We start from the raw sequence: 16,604 nt of genomic DNA, 5'->3' as shown, positions 1-16,604 counted from the left end.
CCATGACTAATGCAAACTAGGATTAATTGTACTACTTCTTTTTTTTTTTAAGTAAAAAACAACAACTTGAAGTCCTTGTAACAAATTTATAGGTTAAAAAGGGCTGTAATAAGTCCTTGTAAGATGTTATTTGAACGACAGAAGTAGAGATAGGTATGAGATATAGATTTCAAAACATGCATTTATAATACATGTTAACAGTTTATACAGTAATATACATTTAACCTGAATGTTGAAAGATGCTACATTAATGGTAATAATAATTATAACATTGCTTTTGTAGCAGCATGTAACTGCCATTGATGTGAAAGTTTAAAAAATAATTTTAAACATAAAGTGTTTTTGTGCTTTGCCACTAAAATATTGTACCGTTAATTAATGCATAATAAAGATTTTTATAACCTTAATACAGCATTGTTGATGCTTTAAATACGGTGGCTAAAAAGAGCATACAACAGTTGTTCAAAAAAGTTGGGATGCATCAAATTAAATCTGGTATCATTTATGTTTTTCTATAATTTATGTTTTTCTTTGTTGTTGTTTGCGCTGTATGTCTGCTGTCTGTATACTTGTGGTCCACATGGTGTAGTGTATTTGTCTCTCGTGTCACCTTGTTTGTTACGTCATTTCACCAATAAAAAATAAAAAATAAAAAAAATTAAATCTGGTAGCTGCAAAGAGTGTAGTTAACTCTTAGTAAGTGCAAAGTCAACTACTAATAAATGTGTAATAAAGTATGTATTCATCTTAATAAAACAAAAAAGCTTAGTAAAGGTTTTACAATCACATAACAGGTAGTAAAGTAATTACACTCAATAAACATGGTTGTAATGTTAGTTAGTTATTATAGTATAAGTGTTATGGGAACTCATAACAATTTTTATAAATGTTCATAAGCAGTCTTTTAACTGTTAAACCAGTGCTAAACATCTTTATGAAAAGTTATCATTTTTATATGCGTTTATGATGCTTTAATAAATACTGAGACATAATGTTTAATGACATATAAGACATTATTACCTATTACTAATGCTTATTACAAGGACTTTAATATAAATTTAGCAGAAAAGAAACCTTCTATTTTCTAGGTGATAATCACATGCCGATTATTATACAGAAGCTTAAAAGAAAGTGTTTTCCATCACTGCTGCACAAGCAGTCAGGAGGTGATCCACACTGACAGCATGTGGTCCCAACCTGCCGCCTCTCTCATATGATCTCAATAGTGTTTAGCAGTGTGTGAAATGGCCCCCAAGCCAGCGATTGCACACCAACAACAGTGATCCCCCAGTCCATCGTATTCCTGCACAAATATATAGATAAACAGATGAGAGAGAGAGAGAGAGAGAGAGAGAGAGAGAGAGAGAGAGAGAGAGAGAGAGAGAGAGAGAGAGAGAGAGAGAGAGGAGGAAGGCACAAGTGATCTCATCCAATGTGCTGAAGCCTCACCGTTATAAATGAGTTTGTCATACCACCATGGTTGGCCATAAATGACCTCACCAGACGTGCTGCTGTAATAAACTAAACTAATAAGAATGTGCAGGAAGAAAAACACCGCCCGCAGTGAGCGCGGCTACTAAGAAGCGAGAGCTGGCTGCTAAAAGCATAAATCTTGCCCTGATAAATCTCAATGGACGCCTGTCACTTGACATGTGCACAAGAGTTGAAGTGTAAGGCAGGAGCAGGTATGTGGTTAAAAAAGGGCACACACACACTGGACATCCGCAGTCATGGAGGAAAAGCCCCCTCTACTGTGAAAAGAGACTTCCATATGTACTTGTACCTTCTGTGGCCCTTTAACCTAGAACAGATGTCATCAATAAATACCCCTGACCCGTGGAGGCATTCCAGCGTGTGATCGAGGTCTTTTTTTTTTTGTAGCGTGCTAGTCTGGCTTGTCTAGCTGGTCAACACCTGACCAAACTGCAAGGTTTACAATATAGATGTGTAAAGGCTCTTTTCGTGTAATCATTTGGCATAGGTGTTTGAGAAACAGCGATGCTTTAAAAACTCATTGGGTAAAGTAACGGCTTAGCTTACACACACTGCCAGCTCCCATGGGAGCAGTGTGAGAACCGCTACAATCTGCCTCCTGTTACAAGGTCTGCTACTAAGTTATGACCTATCGCCTTGCCATTCTAATCTTTCCACAAACATCTGTAAGGAGAGATTTACATGTCCTCTCGTGCTTTACTGCAACATGTCTTCGGTTTTCCATTGACTTTGAAACTCGGTCTGGCCCAAAATGTGGCATTTCCACGTTAGCATGTTTGAGTCAATTGGTGTGTCTTTTTTTTTTTTTGCCTAGGTTTGATTTCTAGTTATACCGATTCATCTTCCGTTTTGGTGGAATTTCACAATCACCGCGGCCAGTTTTGATCTATCATTTTACAAACAGAACCTGTCAGGAGAGTCGTTTCTAATCTACAGTGTAACTGCCAAATTTACTTGTTTTATTCAGTCATTAGATTAAAAAAAGAATAAGACTGTCCTCCTTCAAAAAACTACCTTATGTGTCTTTTGTACAGCAGATTTTTTCCGACCCATATTTGCGTTAATTGTTATGCGACACCCTGTAGTGGCCATAGCAAATATCATAAGTGCCCACTTTCTCTATCTGTCAGTTATGTCCCATGTAATGCGTCCTTGGGTTTCTTGAAAGGCGCTATATAAATTTCAATTATTATTTTATTTTATTATTATGAGGGAAGTCACAACAAGGTCCACTTGGGGCATGGGCAAGTGGTGATGAATGTGTCAAACAAACACAAGGCTTTGACCAAGGACACCAGAGTTTGAGTTCTCAGCTAAACCCAAAATCAGCTTTGACATATGTGACATAAATTACATATGTAACTTAAAATAACAACTACTTAACTATCATAACTCCTTCTCATGTCTGGCAGTTGTTATTTTAAGGCAAACTAGCTTTCCTAAACTTAAGCAAGTAGTTTCGTGGCCAAAAGACAAACTGTATACAAAGATGGACGACATGACAACTCCCCATAAGTGAGCCAAAACATCTCACTCGCCACCCCCAGTTGGCTGGCTGCAGTACAGGTAATAAATAACCCTGCCTTCATGTTAGCCAGGCGGCAACCTCCGGGTCTGAGCAGCGAGGCAAACCAGGAAATGCCTTAAGCTGCATTCTACCGAAAATTCCAACAGGAGGCGCTGACAGCGCCATTCATTTCAATACAAAATGATTAAACTTCTCACTTGATTTATTACCTCAGAATTTTTTTAAGACAACTCTATGGTCTCAATCCCTAGTAAAAAATCTTCTTCAAGACAATTTGATGTTAATAGAGTAAATAATGGCCCCAATTAGAAGAAAATAGAAGATAAAGAATTGTATGATTTGGGGCGTGGCTACTTTTGACACTTTTTGACAGGTCACTAACAAGGCGAGCAGTCATCAGAAGAGAAGCAAAGCAATGCGTATCCATGGTATCATTGTCGTGAGAGCCCTCTCGCTCCTCCACAGTCAACAAAAATGGTCTGCTCCGCAGTTCTGAAAAAAAAGTTGGAGACCCAAGATGGCGACAATTATATTATCATATGGGACATGGGCCAAACTAAAAAAAAAAAAACCTACACGTCTTCCCAAGACAAGTTTGCCAAGTTTGGTTTAAAGTAAATTTTAATTTGATAGCATCATGTTCGGCAGCTATTGGTCAGGTGGATGTTATGGTAAAGACCCTGTTACAGCTACTCAGGCTTTAAATATGCAAGATGGCAGATCACATATCCAGGATACTTTGGCTTCACTTCTGTAGAGTGGAGAAGGTTGAGACAAGTTGTCTTCTTTTACAGTTTAGGGTTTAAAACAGCTGAGGAATGAGGATGTTGTGTTGATGTCTTGGCTATGACCACTTGGGGCGCTAATTTAGGAAATACTCGTGTGGGTGGCATTACATGATAGGAACAAATGACTCAAGTGACGATATGGTTTGATGGAATTGTTGGGAATAATTGTAACTTTGACAGCAGATTTTTCGGAATCGGGGTTGTAGTTTGTGCTTGTTTTAAATACGTAATGGAACGGAATGCAATACAAAGACAAGATATCTAATGGTCAAACTGGGAAAAAAAAATTTCAGGGGGGTAAAAATGTACACTTATTCTCCAGTGTGCATTTAGTTTTTATTTGGGCTACGTTTTACAGTGTCCAAACTTTTTTGTAATCGAGGTTGTACATAAGTGAGGTCCTTAGTGAAGGTTGGACTGTGATGCTCACTGAGATGCTGATGTCTGATAACCATCACAAATGGTGCATTTCAAAGGGACACAAACTTCCACATTAAGTGACTTCCACTCCTCTCGTTCTAAGGGTGGTCTCTTTCCGTCGGCCATGCGTGGAGGTTAAAGACATGCTCACATGCTATCATACAGAATCCAGGTCAGACAAGTATGATAATCTATTCAATATGTAAAATGTTTATTTTGTAAAGGGACCTCAAACAAACTGAAACAATATTTACAGAGTACGGCAGCCAAATATTCTGCCTTTTTCCCAGCCATTACTGCTCCCTCATTTATCTTCTATTCTCCTGAGCAAAATGTCGACAAGGAAACTAATGCGTCTGAAGCCTCAAGGACACTATAATATTTTCTCTGTATTATTTTTAAGTATTTCACAGACTTCAACTATTCTTGGAATAGAAAAATTTGACTTGAACAATGAGGCAATAACAGAACAGTGAAATCCACAACCACAACAATTAGGTTCTATAAAGAGTGATCGCATGCGTGTGGATCACTTATGGTTCCGCAAATAGTCTGGGTGAAAACCCACTAAGAGACCCATGTGATTCCTTCAGTCTGCCTCTTCAAAAACTTCCCCTGAAGAACCATTACAGCATATAATATCACCACCCATACATTAAAGCGCTCACAACAACTTCATTAAAGAGAGATCCTGTGAAGACGCTTGACATATTTGGTCAGTCAGAACGTTGCATGCTACAGGAGGAAACCTTGGTGGTCCATTGTTGGTCACTATTAAAGCTGCATTATTTTTCTTCCTCTTGACCCTTGGAAATGTCTACAACACCAAGATGCCCTCTCTTAGAAATAGCAGCTGTGTGTAGTTACATAACAGGAAACAGCTGTCAGAGGCAATCCCAGTGTCTGGCTCTTTAGGTCCGGGTCTGGACTCCTGTACAGGTTGTGCTGTTTGTTTTGAGAACATGCTTGGTTCTTGTAGAGGCGTCCCGTAGTCAATGGACTAGAGGAAGTTTAGGGTTCACAGAGAAAAGCTGCGTGTCAGATAGTAATATGGCTTGCTGGATGATTCATTCATACCATGTATTTCTAAAATGACGAGGCAACTGTTGATATCCGAATTCCATTCACATGTTAACAGAGGTGAAGAGTGCACCCCTCCTGCACTGACCAAATCAATATTTCATTATTAAAAATGGATTATAAGACAGATGATGACTGTAAATTTTGTCACTTTTAGTGACCTATTTCACATTTATCTCTGCAGTTTCCCTCAGCCTCAGACTGTTTTAGCATCTTTCAGCTCATTGTTTTGGTTTAACAGAACCCGACTTTCACTTTTAATTCAGTCTCACTGGTCTCATTAACATTGTTTACAGATGCAGCTGTTTTAAGCAAGAATCTTGGGTACACTGTAGGCTACCTGCACAGCACCAGCAACTAGCTGGTGAACGTAGCATTAAGAAATCTTTTTGGTGGAGACCAAAAACAGAGCTTAAAGAGGAATGAATTTGCAAAGTGGTCAAAAACACAACTGATAATGAATTCTAATGTTGCTCCATATTTACTTGATGTTTAAATAAGCAACAATTTGCTGATAAGTTATTCATATAGCCTATAAAATAAGTAAAATATGTCATATTGTGTTTACAGCTTGTTTGTGCTGCCCCCAAGTGGCCAAAAATCAGCTCATGCTGCTTTAAAGTAGCTGTTGAATTTCCAGCCTATTTCAGCTTTCAGAGAGTTATTTTATGTATAAATGCTACTTTCGATAATTTAATTTATATGTGCAATATTCTATGGTCCATATATATATATATATATATATATATATATATATATATATATATATATATATATATATATATATATATATATATATATTATTTATTCATTTATTACATAGAAATCACTGAAATTTAACATTAAAGACAATTAAGCAATTAAATAATTGAATAAAACTGCTCTAAGTCTCTGAAAGACTTGCTTCTTATAGACAAACGTTGCATTAACTTCTTCTAATTGTTGATGTGCAACCTTGTCTAGTCATCCTTCTTATGTGACGCAAATTAACTCTCACTTCCTATTAGTTTGCTTTAATTACTTTTGAATAAAAACTTGAACCGTCTGAGACAAAATTGCAACACCTGTTTGAAACTGTGTAATATTTCAGACTGAATTGAGACAGAAACTACATTTCCCAACCTCCCCGGAGGAAAAGACAACAAAACATTCCTGGTTCAGAGACCTGTTGGTTTCTCTTTGCATCTTTGCAGTTTGTTTTCATCTGAAAACTAAAGGAGAAGTGATTTTGTAACATTGTGGGAGGTTTTACCCTTAATAAGAACCGGATAAACATCAGAAACACACAAGGCTCACAGGAACAGACAGTCCACATTATTAGGACAAAGAGACGCTAATGAACTCTGGAAGGTTTGGAGCTAGCTGATAGCAAGCCAGTGACCGACAATGGTAATGGACTGAACACATTTACAAACACTACTATAATAAATAAGCTGAAAACAAAGTGGTACTTACTGAACACCATTTCTTAGGTCTTTTTGGTGGCTCAGCCATGACGAACATGTAACGGTACAAACATGAACAGCTTGTTCTTATAGCTAGCCGGCATGGCTAACCCATGCTTGAAAGGTGTGTGAGTGTCTGTATAATTGGGAACCTAGAATCTCTCTGTTGATTTTGTGTCACTTCTAGTTGTTTTGTGTCTCTTCATGGTCATTTTGTGTCTCTTTGTAGTCTTTCTGTGTCCTTTTGAAGTTGTTTTAGGCCCTATTGTTTTCATCTCTATTGTTATTCTGTTACTCCATGTTGAGTAACTTTTTAGTTTTCCTCTCTATAATCATTTTGTTGATATTTTGCATTTTATCAAAGTTGTTTTGTGTCTCTTTATGGTAATTTTGTGTCTCTTTGTAGTCTTTTGGGTTTTTTGTAGTTGTAGTGTGTCCCTTTGTAGTCATTCTGTGTCTCTTTTAGTTGTTTTGTGTCTATTTGTGGTCATTTTGTGTCTTTTTGTAGTCTTTTGGGGGGATGTAGTTATATTATGTCCATTTGTAGTCTATTTCAGTCTCTTTTCATTGTTTTGTACGTCTTCGTGTTTGTTTTTTTTTTTTTTAAAGCGGGATGTCGTCTGCAAAGCATTAAATCTGAGAGCATGACCTTTAATGTTGTTTTGTGTTGGATACTGTTAATGCTTTTTGGTTGGTTAAGTAGTGCAGTATCCTTTTGTGTCATTTACATCTTGTTTTTTCTATCAAGATTGGGAGAAAACGTGATGATGACGTAGATGCAGTGACCTACAGCACGGTGAACGCTTCCTCTGCTGATCCAGGCAACCTCTATGCTACACTGAAGTAACAAACAGAGTCTTTGCTGATCTCTGTTCATGTTTCTAGTGATCATGTCCAGGATGGATGATTGTAAATAGCGTCTCACTTAAAAGGGGATGTAGTAAGTTAACTTGTGTTGCAAAGGAAAAAAGGGGAAGTCATAATGCAACATGTGTATGGGTAGATGCTTAAAATGTAATCGCATAAAAATATGACACATTTTGCTTGAGTAATGCTCAGTAATGTGCTAATCTTAGATAACAGGATACATATCCAACTGCTGACTCTGTCTACATTGTATTTAATGTTAATGTTTATATTTTATTCTAGTTTTGAATTGTTAATAATTTTCATATTTCTACTTTTTTATTTGCCAATACCTCTTATATTTCTATTTTATACTGCTGTTTGCTATTTATTGTATTTTGATAGCCCACTTTGCTGCTGTAATACTTGAATTTTCCCAATTGTAGGACTAAAGGAAATCTTAATCTTTTTAAATATGATAAAATATAAATGTATAAAAATGTTCTTCAAACTGAGATCAAACCTGTCCTATGCTTTAAGCCCCCCAAATCCTACCTCTGTATTAAAGTTAAAATACATTCGACATGCTGTGAATTTTTTTTATATATGCCTATTATGATAGCATTTAAGATTTTTTAGCAGTTTAAGTAAATGTGACTTTCAGCTGTTGACACAGAGTACTCTTACATCAAAATTAGGACATTAAAAAGACTATATAACAAAAGCTAATAAGGAAAACCCAACAAAATAATAAAAACTTGGCAATCGCAGGCTGATTAGTGTGCCAGACGTTTCCTGCCATCATTCGAGAATTTTAGACACAAATAACACGCAACCAGTCTGTGTTTGAAAGATTACCTGTAGTGGTCCCTATAGTGGACCTCAAAGAAAGCAGTCCACTAAACCCAAAAGGCATCCATTATGTGTGATGAAGAATTCCTAATGAGAGCTGAAAATCAAACCGTTGTGTAATCGGACACTGTACTGTACACAGTAAAGATCCTCCAAGTCGTGTTCCCCTGAACAGCTTCAGCACCTGATCAAAAGTTTGCTGAAGGTCATAAAAATTCCTCACCTTCAGTTAAATTTATGGCAGTACTCATTAGTTGAAATAAAACAGATTAATGCAAGTGCAATTAAATGTGACCTATAGGTTTAATAATGAAGTGGAGTCTACTTAAGCATGTCTTTTCCATTCTCCCCAGCCGTCCCAGAGTCCACATAAAACTTGTTTCAGTGAAGGTGTACGCTGGAAACAGTGGTGAAGGAGACTGCTGAGGAAATTTTAACTGCTCTGGGTTGTGTTTGCAACCATTTAATGCAGCAGCTTAGAAAAAAAAACTATGTAAAGATCAGATTATTATTTATAAAACTGCTCTTACTTTTGTACATTTACAAGATATTTCGTTTAGAATTCAAAGTACTAGAGATAAATTCTTTCTTTTCAGTTTGAAATGTTCAGCCCTGGGGCCTTAAGTGTCAGTGGGAGAGTTTTCTGTTGATCTCGAGTGTTAGTCCACATCATGCCGTCCCACAGGGATGGGGTATTAGTTCAGAGAAAAGGAAGCCACTAGCTCATTATGCTGCTAATTTTAGGCACCAGGAAAAGATGTTTGGAAACTTCTGGCCCAGATTCCAAGGGCTGGAGTGGTACCCGCTCTGCTCGCTATTCCCGTGGGTGAAGCAGGGGTGATTTTGGTACTTGAGCAAGCTCAAAGAAACAATTTACAACATATACAGTGGAACTTCAAAAGTGTCTTATCGGAGTCAGGCATCAAACATGAATGATTCCATATGAAATAGCAACTTTCTGTTTACCGTAATTAGGGGAATATTTTTCCATTAGGGAAGTGAAAATAAATTAACATGGCTCTGGTTGAGAAGCTGACGTGTAACTACACACGTTTTTTCTCCTCAGTATATTTCAGGTGGTGCTTCAGGCAAACAATAACTTTGAAAACAGAGTTATTGTGATGCTTTAGTTTTCACTTTTTAAAGAGTATAAGTAGGCAAGTTAAACCTGCATTAATTATTTTTTTGGGCTCCTTGGGAGTTTCACAACAAGCTGTAAACACAATATATGGACAAATTAGAATATAAAGTTGATAAGGTAAACATATTAGCAAATCCTGCAGACATGGAGCAACATTAGTACTCATTTTTCTTGAATGTAACTAACAACAAACTAGAAAAATGCACTCAGAAAAGACCACTATGTGCGCTCTGCACTCTACTTCTCTCTGATATTTCATAAATATTATTCCAAATCAGGACATGAGCAATTCATAAACTCCAGTGGTGTAAAAATTTTCAAAGTGAAAATACTGACAAAAGAACACTTACATAACCGCCACATATGCTGTCCCTAGGTATAAACAGAACAGTCAATAAGCAGTTTTTTTTTTTTTTCAAAAAGTATAATTCACTGCGACCATGGTAATTCCTTGAACATACAGTCATAAATGTGCACAAAACACATTAGCCTGATGAGTCCGGTAGTATGAAAGATTTTCTGCATCAGACAGATACACACGCGCTTATGCCTGGCAGAGAGAATATTCAGATTCCTTTAAGCTCTATTTTGGTCTCCTACAACTCAGGCTGAAAATATTTGGCTCTTTATTTGCTAAATGCTCCATTATCTTCATCAGCTAGTTGCTTGCTCTGTGTCTGTAGTTTGGTGCATGAGCAGGTAGTGTCAGCTGAAAACAGCTGCCTGCTGCAGCTGCAGAAAACACTGACGAGAGCAGTGAGACTGAACCAAAACAGTAAAGTTGTGAGAATACAATAAACTGAATGACACTTAAGCACTCTGTAGAACTGAGAGGAGATGCAGAACTACATGACAAATCACTTTTAGTGACCCATTTTTTTCTCTCGATAAATTGTGAGTATGAAAGCTGCTTTAAAAATTTTGAAATTAGATGAAAAAATGTCAATATTTTAATGTCTTACATATTAATTCAAACATTATTAAACTAATAATTGCATTTATATACTGAATTTAATTTCACATGCCGCATCTAAAAAGATCACATGTTGCATCTCAAAAGATCACATGTTGCTTTACTCAGTCATCTATTTATTGAGTGTTACAAGGGAATAAAAACTTGAAAAGCATGTCGAGTGGCAGAACTCTCTTAAATCCTGGCGTCGGCTCTGTGTTGACCATAAACCTGCAGGAGCTGCGGGGAGGGATGGGGAGGTAAACCTAACAAACTCAGGATACACATGATGGCTGATTAATTGCAGATGAAACAAATGACACTCGGACACTGGGCTCCTGGGAAATGTGCTCGAGGAGCACAGCTGACTAGAGAGATGTGGCGCCGGGCCTCCTATAAAAGTCTGTGACGGTTATTAAGACTCTGCCAGTGAAAATGGATTACAGTATCTTTAGAGGACGTCATGCAGGTTGGCATAAAGGGTATAATATATATAGGTGTTCCTTAATGCTCACGATAACATTATGGGAAAAAAGAAATGTGGCATAAATACAAACTTAAGAATATTTCAGGTATAAAAAAGCTCTAAAATATTAGGACACAATATATTATCTGTGTGAAATCATTGGACTAACCTCTTTCAGAAAACAAACAATTTAGAACCGCCGTATAAATACACAACATGACCTAATCAGGGACTTTCCTGGGATGGTGAACAGAAAAGTGTTTGTTGTTCTGCTGAAACATCCATTTACAGCACTGTACATCAGTGTACGGTCCCTGCCCAGTCGCGTCAGACCACCCACCCACACAGTGTTGAAACGCTGACACACGGTCATTAAACCGTTTCCCCAGGTCACTCAAATCAGACTTGTTAAAGCTGTGAACTGGAGGAAAGACCCTACTGGTAGCGGTCCAACAAGCACCAGCCTCAGCACACTGACCCTGACTGATAATATTTGTTCACTCCGCTTAAAAGCCCAGATGCATCACTCTGCCATCCGTTTCTGGTTGCTATGACTTTACTGGAGAGTTATATTGCTTATGTGGTAATATCTGATAGGTGTGAAACTTATTGTGGTAACCAAAACATACATGAGAATCTGAGCGGGATACATGCACAAATCCTACCCAATAAGAGTTCTTTGGTAGTTTTTCCAGGAGGATCAAAATAAACTTAACCAATGGTACTAATGTTAATGTTGCCATTTTTATCACCAACTTGCAAGTCCTGTATAATCCTTACTAGGGCTGGGCCAAAAGTCATATCCCAATGTATTTAGGCTGTATATTTAAAAATATTCAATATATTTTTTATATCGGTATATCGCCCAGACCTAATTCTTACCAAGGACCTTATACCCTTACCTTATACCCTTATAACCTGAAAATGTGCTTTGTGGTTTATTCTCTTTGCCATGACTGTAAATCAATGGGGACACTTGTGGCTATGGCTACGGTCAGCTTTTTCGCTAATTTGAAGTTGCATTATATTATATCTCACATTTGTCTGATAACATAATATAATATAATACAATATTATATTATATTATATTATATTATATTATGTTATCAGACAAATGTGAGTTAATTTCAAAAGCCACCACTTTGAACGTGTCATCAGACAGCCTTTTTCTCTGCCTCCAGTTTTTTTTGTTGTGTCTTCCAAAACCTGTGGTAAAGTCTGACTGAAACAGTTCAATCTACAGCTTGATACAGTTTGCAGCACAATGCTTATGTGTAGGAATACAGATGTTATACAGTACAGTTAAGGAACTAAAGAGCCAAAGCAAAGGGCTGTCTAACAGAAAATATTCTGAATATATCAAACACTTAAAGAAGCGAAAGAAGCAATGCAATGTACAATGTTAGTAATACACTGATCAGGATATGTCATGCAACTTAACTTAAAAAAATCCAAACAATGCCTTTAATCATAGAGCCTGTTGAATATACCACACTGCACTGAATAAAGTTGAACCCTGCTCAGCTTTCTATTGTCTCCGTATCACTTAGATCTCTGCAGTCTGTCACTTCTTATCTCCCAGACACTACATGACAATGTATAACTACGTCTGCTTTGTCTCACGCCGTCTCTGCACTTGAGAGCGCACTGGCCACCTTCTTTGACTGACGTGATCTCTGGAAAATTCAGGGCAAAAACAACAATACAACGTTGTGGCCGCTGGTGCCAAACCCTTCATGTGTCCGTGTTGTTGTCTGCACCATTTCCAGCATACTGCACACTGGGGCTGCACGGATAAAGCTGTCAGCATCAAAGTCTATTCTTCTTTTTTTTCTTTCTTCAGCTAAAATGAGCAGTGACTTACAGTAGCGCAGGGACTTAGCTTTTGCCAGAAGGAAATAAAATACAAAAATAGGTCAGACTAAGAAATACATTTATATCCTAAACAGCAAATAGGTCTATTTTAAATATCAGCTGTTATGGTGAAAAAGGCTTTTCTCGGCACCCATTATTCATTTTGTTATTCTAATAAATAATGAATGATTCCCAGCACTTTGCAAAGTTAAGCAACACACTCTTGATTACAATTGGATAAATGACTATAATAACAACATAGCAGCCAAAGTTAAACTGTGGATATTTACAGCTTCACCAATGGCTACCATGAGTGTCTCAGTGGATCATAAATAACAGAGTGAATGGATATCACACCAACACCCTGACACACACACAGGAATGCTTCTCCTGTTTTGGTTTTGAGCGTGCTGAATAGACGTCATTTTGACTATTGGGCTGATTTTCACACAGATAGCGCGATGGTGTTTTCATACTTTAAGAAGCCGGTGAGAAGATTAGTTAATTGGCTTCAAAGCAGGTAGGGCAGGGGCCACCACGTCTTTCTTTACATGAGCTGCAGCTTGTGCAGGTGAAGTGGAGTTCATGACGTCAGCTCGACGCCCACTCACACCAATGAGGAGTTCACACGACATACGATGAACCTCGGGAACTCGCTTACTGCACATATCTGAAGGTCATAAACTCGGCCACGGAAGGAACCGAGTGGAACTAATAAAAAAAGTTGTATTGCAGAGAGGAAGGGCTTTATTTGGAGGATAAAAGTTTAAAAGAGAAGTCAAAAGCATAAGTGGGGAACCAATCAAAGCAAAGTGTGCAACCAAATCATAGCCTTGCTGCTTCTGTTTTGAAGCCAATGGCTTTAGAATGATGGATGAGCTACACATTCAATAGGCTTTTTTCACTGTAGGAGGAATTTCTCTCTGGCAGTAGCAAAGTCCATAAATAGGTGCCAGTTTGAGACTGGTTTCTCCCTACGTGGTGAAGCGTGGGTGGCTTTTTGGAACTATAGTTTAAGCACAGAAAAAAGCAATGAGGAAAATCTCGTGTGGCCACATTTTTGGTTTCCTTTCCTCTCGCTTTTATTCTCTCGCCCTCTTTGCAAATTCTGTGTGATAATTTTCAATTTGATGTATAACAAACATGTGTAGGATATCCCTTGTGAATGCTTGAGCACAGCGCCCTTTCAGTGTTGTTTAACCAAAGCAGGCAGACTGACAAGAACATGGCTCGAGCATTGGTGGATGGTTTCTCTGGTTGTCTCTCTGTCTTTGATTTTTGTATATTATATGTTAACATGCATTCCTACAAGGATTCCATTGGACTGAGTCTCATTACTCTGTGGTGAGTAGATCTGAAATGTAGTCGACATCTTGCAAATGTTAACGTTTAAAAGTAATCTATTGAGAAATTGGGAGAAAATCTGCCAGAACCACAGTAACAAATAGCTGTTAATAGTTTTTGTCTTTGTTTTTTGTAAATCATGGAGCTTTCACACTGGTTTTTTATTAATATTTTTGCTGATTTCTTTAAAAGTCGCAATGTTTTCATTCACGGATTCAAGATGTGTAAAATGTACTGTTAGGCAGGGATTAAGTCTTTAGTTAACATACAAATTAATTAAAAAATTCTGCATTAAAGTGCTGCTTCAGCATACTCTAAACTGCTTATCTTTGCAGACCACTGGCGCCACAGTATAATTGTATTACCTGAGTGTTCAGTTAATGTTGAAGGAAGGGGTGGAGGCACTTCAGATGCTGTTATGATAGCACTCCACTGTGAAAACATTTGTATTGCACAAACTGAAAAGATGGCATGCTTACATCATAAACAGTCTTCATATCCACGTCTGGATTGGGGTTCTGGTTAATCCACTGTTGCACATTCTTGCATGGACTGTGGGCAAAGTCTGTTCATAATTTTGTTGTGATAGATTGAAATAAAATGTTCTAACTATCACTCGTGTTTGTAATTCATTACAAGACTGAGCTTGCTATAATATGCATTGTGGTATCATTTGTCAGGTTTATACTGGTCATATCATAATATCTTTTCTCCTGAACCTGTCAAGATTACAGGAATAACTGTGAATATTTTGAGAACATGTCACTATGGAAGCCCGTTTCTGCCAGTAAAAAAAACTTGTTAGCCTTGTCGTAAAAGAAAATGGAACCTGTAAGTTATTATAATGACAAACACAATGACTTCTATCTAAAAAAAAAAAAGTGAAAATAGATGTAATGACTAACTTTTGTCAAATTAATGGTTTAATATTGCAAAAAGAATGATTTGTATCTTAAAAATAATGACATAATACTGCAAAACAAAATGACCAACTTAACTTGAAATAATTATTTACTTTTAATAATAAAAGAATTATTTTAATAATTCTAACCTAACTAACCTAATATCTAAAAAAAAGGGAAACTTTCTCTAACAACTCAAAAATAATGCTTAGTATCGCAAAAAAAAAGGAAAAAGTCTGCCAAAATAATGGCTTATCTCGAAACAATTACTTCTTTATTTTAGTTTCCAAGCCATTATTTCTAATGACTTACTTATCTCAAAATGTTGAAAAGTTCTCAAAAGATACTATATTTTTTTCTGAAAAAGTTCTCTTTATTTTGACAGATGCAACATTTTCAGATCTTTTTTTTTCCATCACATTGGCAGAAATGGGCTTCCATATGTCACAAACTGAAAACTATGAATAATAATATAAGCAAGATAGTGGTTTCAAAACTTTGAATTTTACCGAATTAATCCACTGCCCTTCAGAGCTGCATGGGCAGAGTTTATTTTAACGTAAAGGGTTGATTTATGAAGGCTCCTGGATAAATTCCTTTGCTTTTGCATCACTATGCAGGTGATTGTTCTGCCAAGACACTCATGGCCCGGGCTTCTGTGCAAGAGTCAGCCTGCAATATGGGCCAAAGATAACGTGATGTTTGAATGTTTGGGGCTTTTTCCCCCCTCCTACTTAGGCAGAAGGTGAGAAACCGAGCTACCAGCATCGCTCCCGTGTTTGTAAGCACAGTTCTTTAGGAGAGATATGAGGTCTGTAGAAGCTGGGGGTTGTTATAAATTACCTGGTGATGAAAGTGATAATCCTTGTCAAAACAGCTCCTATACTGGCATGGGCAGAGTCCAGATCGCTGCCCATCTTTCCCTGCAAAGCTTTGTCACATTTGATTAGATCGGGATCTGGATGTGGTTGACTTAGGGGCAAAAGACTGCAGTCATAGAATGAATATTAGTAAACTCATGCACAACTGCAGCTACAGAGTTGTCTTTAATACTGGGTGAATAGGAGAAAAAAAAATCTACTGATGTTAAAATTGATTTGGATCACAAACTTATAACAGCAAATCCTGAATCCTGCACGAAATGTACGGCTGGGAACTATCAAACCAGGTTTTAGAAAAATGCAAAGTGAAAAGTGTAGTGATCTGCCTATTTAGCAGCTTTTCAGACCCCACTAACAATTTCCTGGGTCAAAGCACAGTCTGTTTACACTGCTTTAATCTAGACCTGCTTGTCACACGAAATGATTAGAGTAGAAGGTATCATTTAAGGATTAATTACTTTGTTTATCATACATGCAACCTGAAAGCATTTGGAAACCACCATACCCAAACACATTAAAGGCTAGGTTGTACTGCGTCTAACATTTCCCAAATTCAACCTTTTTTTTCCCAAATAGCCAGACATTTAACCACATAATGACCGTGATAAGTC

At 37.3% G+C, this 16,604-nt stretch overlaps 1 protein-coding gene and 1 long non-coding RNA gene across 4 annotated transcripts in view; one reads left to right on the top strand and one right to left on the bottom strand.

The window, feature by feature from the left end:
* Positions 1–16,604, bottom strand: part of nkx2.2a (NK2 homeobox 2a) — an 85,783-nt gene that overhangs the window by 65,881 nt on the left and 3,298 nt on the right. The gene's annotated exons all lie outside the window — the stretch shown is intronic.
* LOC131988777 (uncharacterized) lies at positions 6,570–8,091 on the top strand. Its single transcript, XR_009395892.1, has 3 exons — positions 6,570–6,699; positions 6,783–6,879; positions 7,504–8,091. It is a non-coding gene; the product is annotated as an uncharacterized LOC131988777 (long non-coding RNA).

Source organism: Centropristis striata, chromosome 16, assembly GCF_030273125.1.
Source record: "Centropristis striata isolate RG_2023a ecotype Rhode Island chromosome 16, C.striata_1.0, whole genome shotgun sequence".
Classification (NCBI taxonomy): domain Eukaryota; kingdom Metazoa; phylum Chordata; class Actinopteri; order Perciformes; family Serranidae; genus Centropristis; species Centropristis striata.
This window is presented reverse-complemented; position numbering and strand designations above follow the sequence as displayed.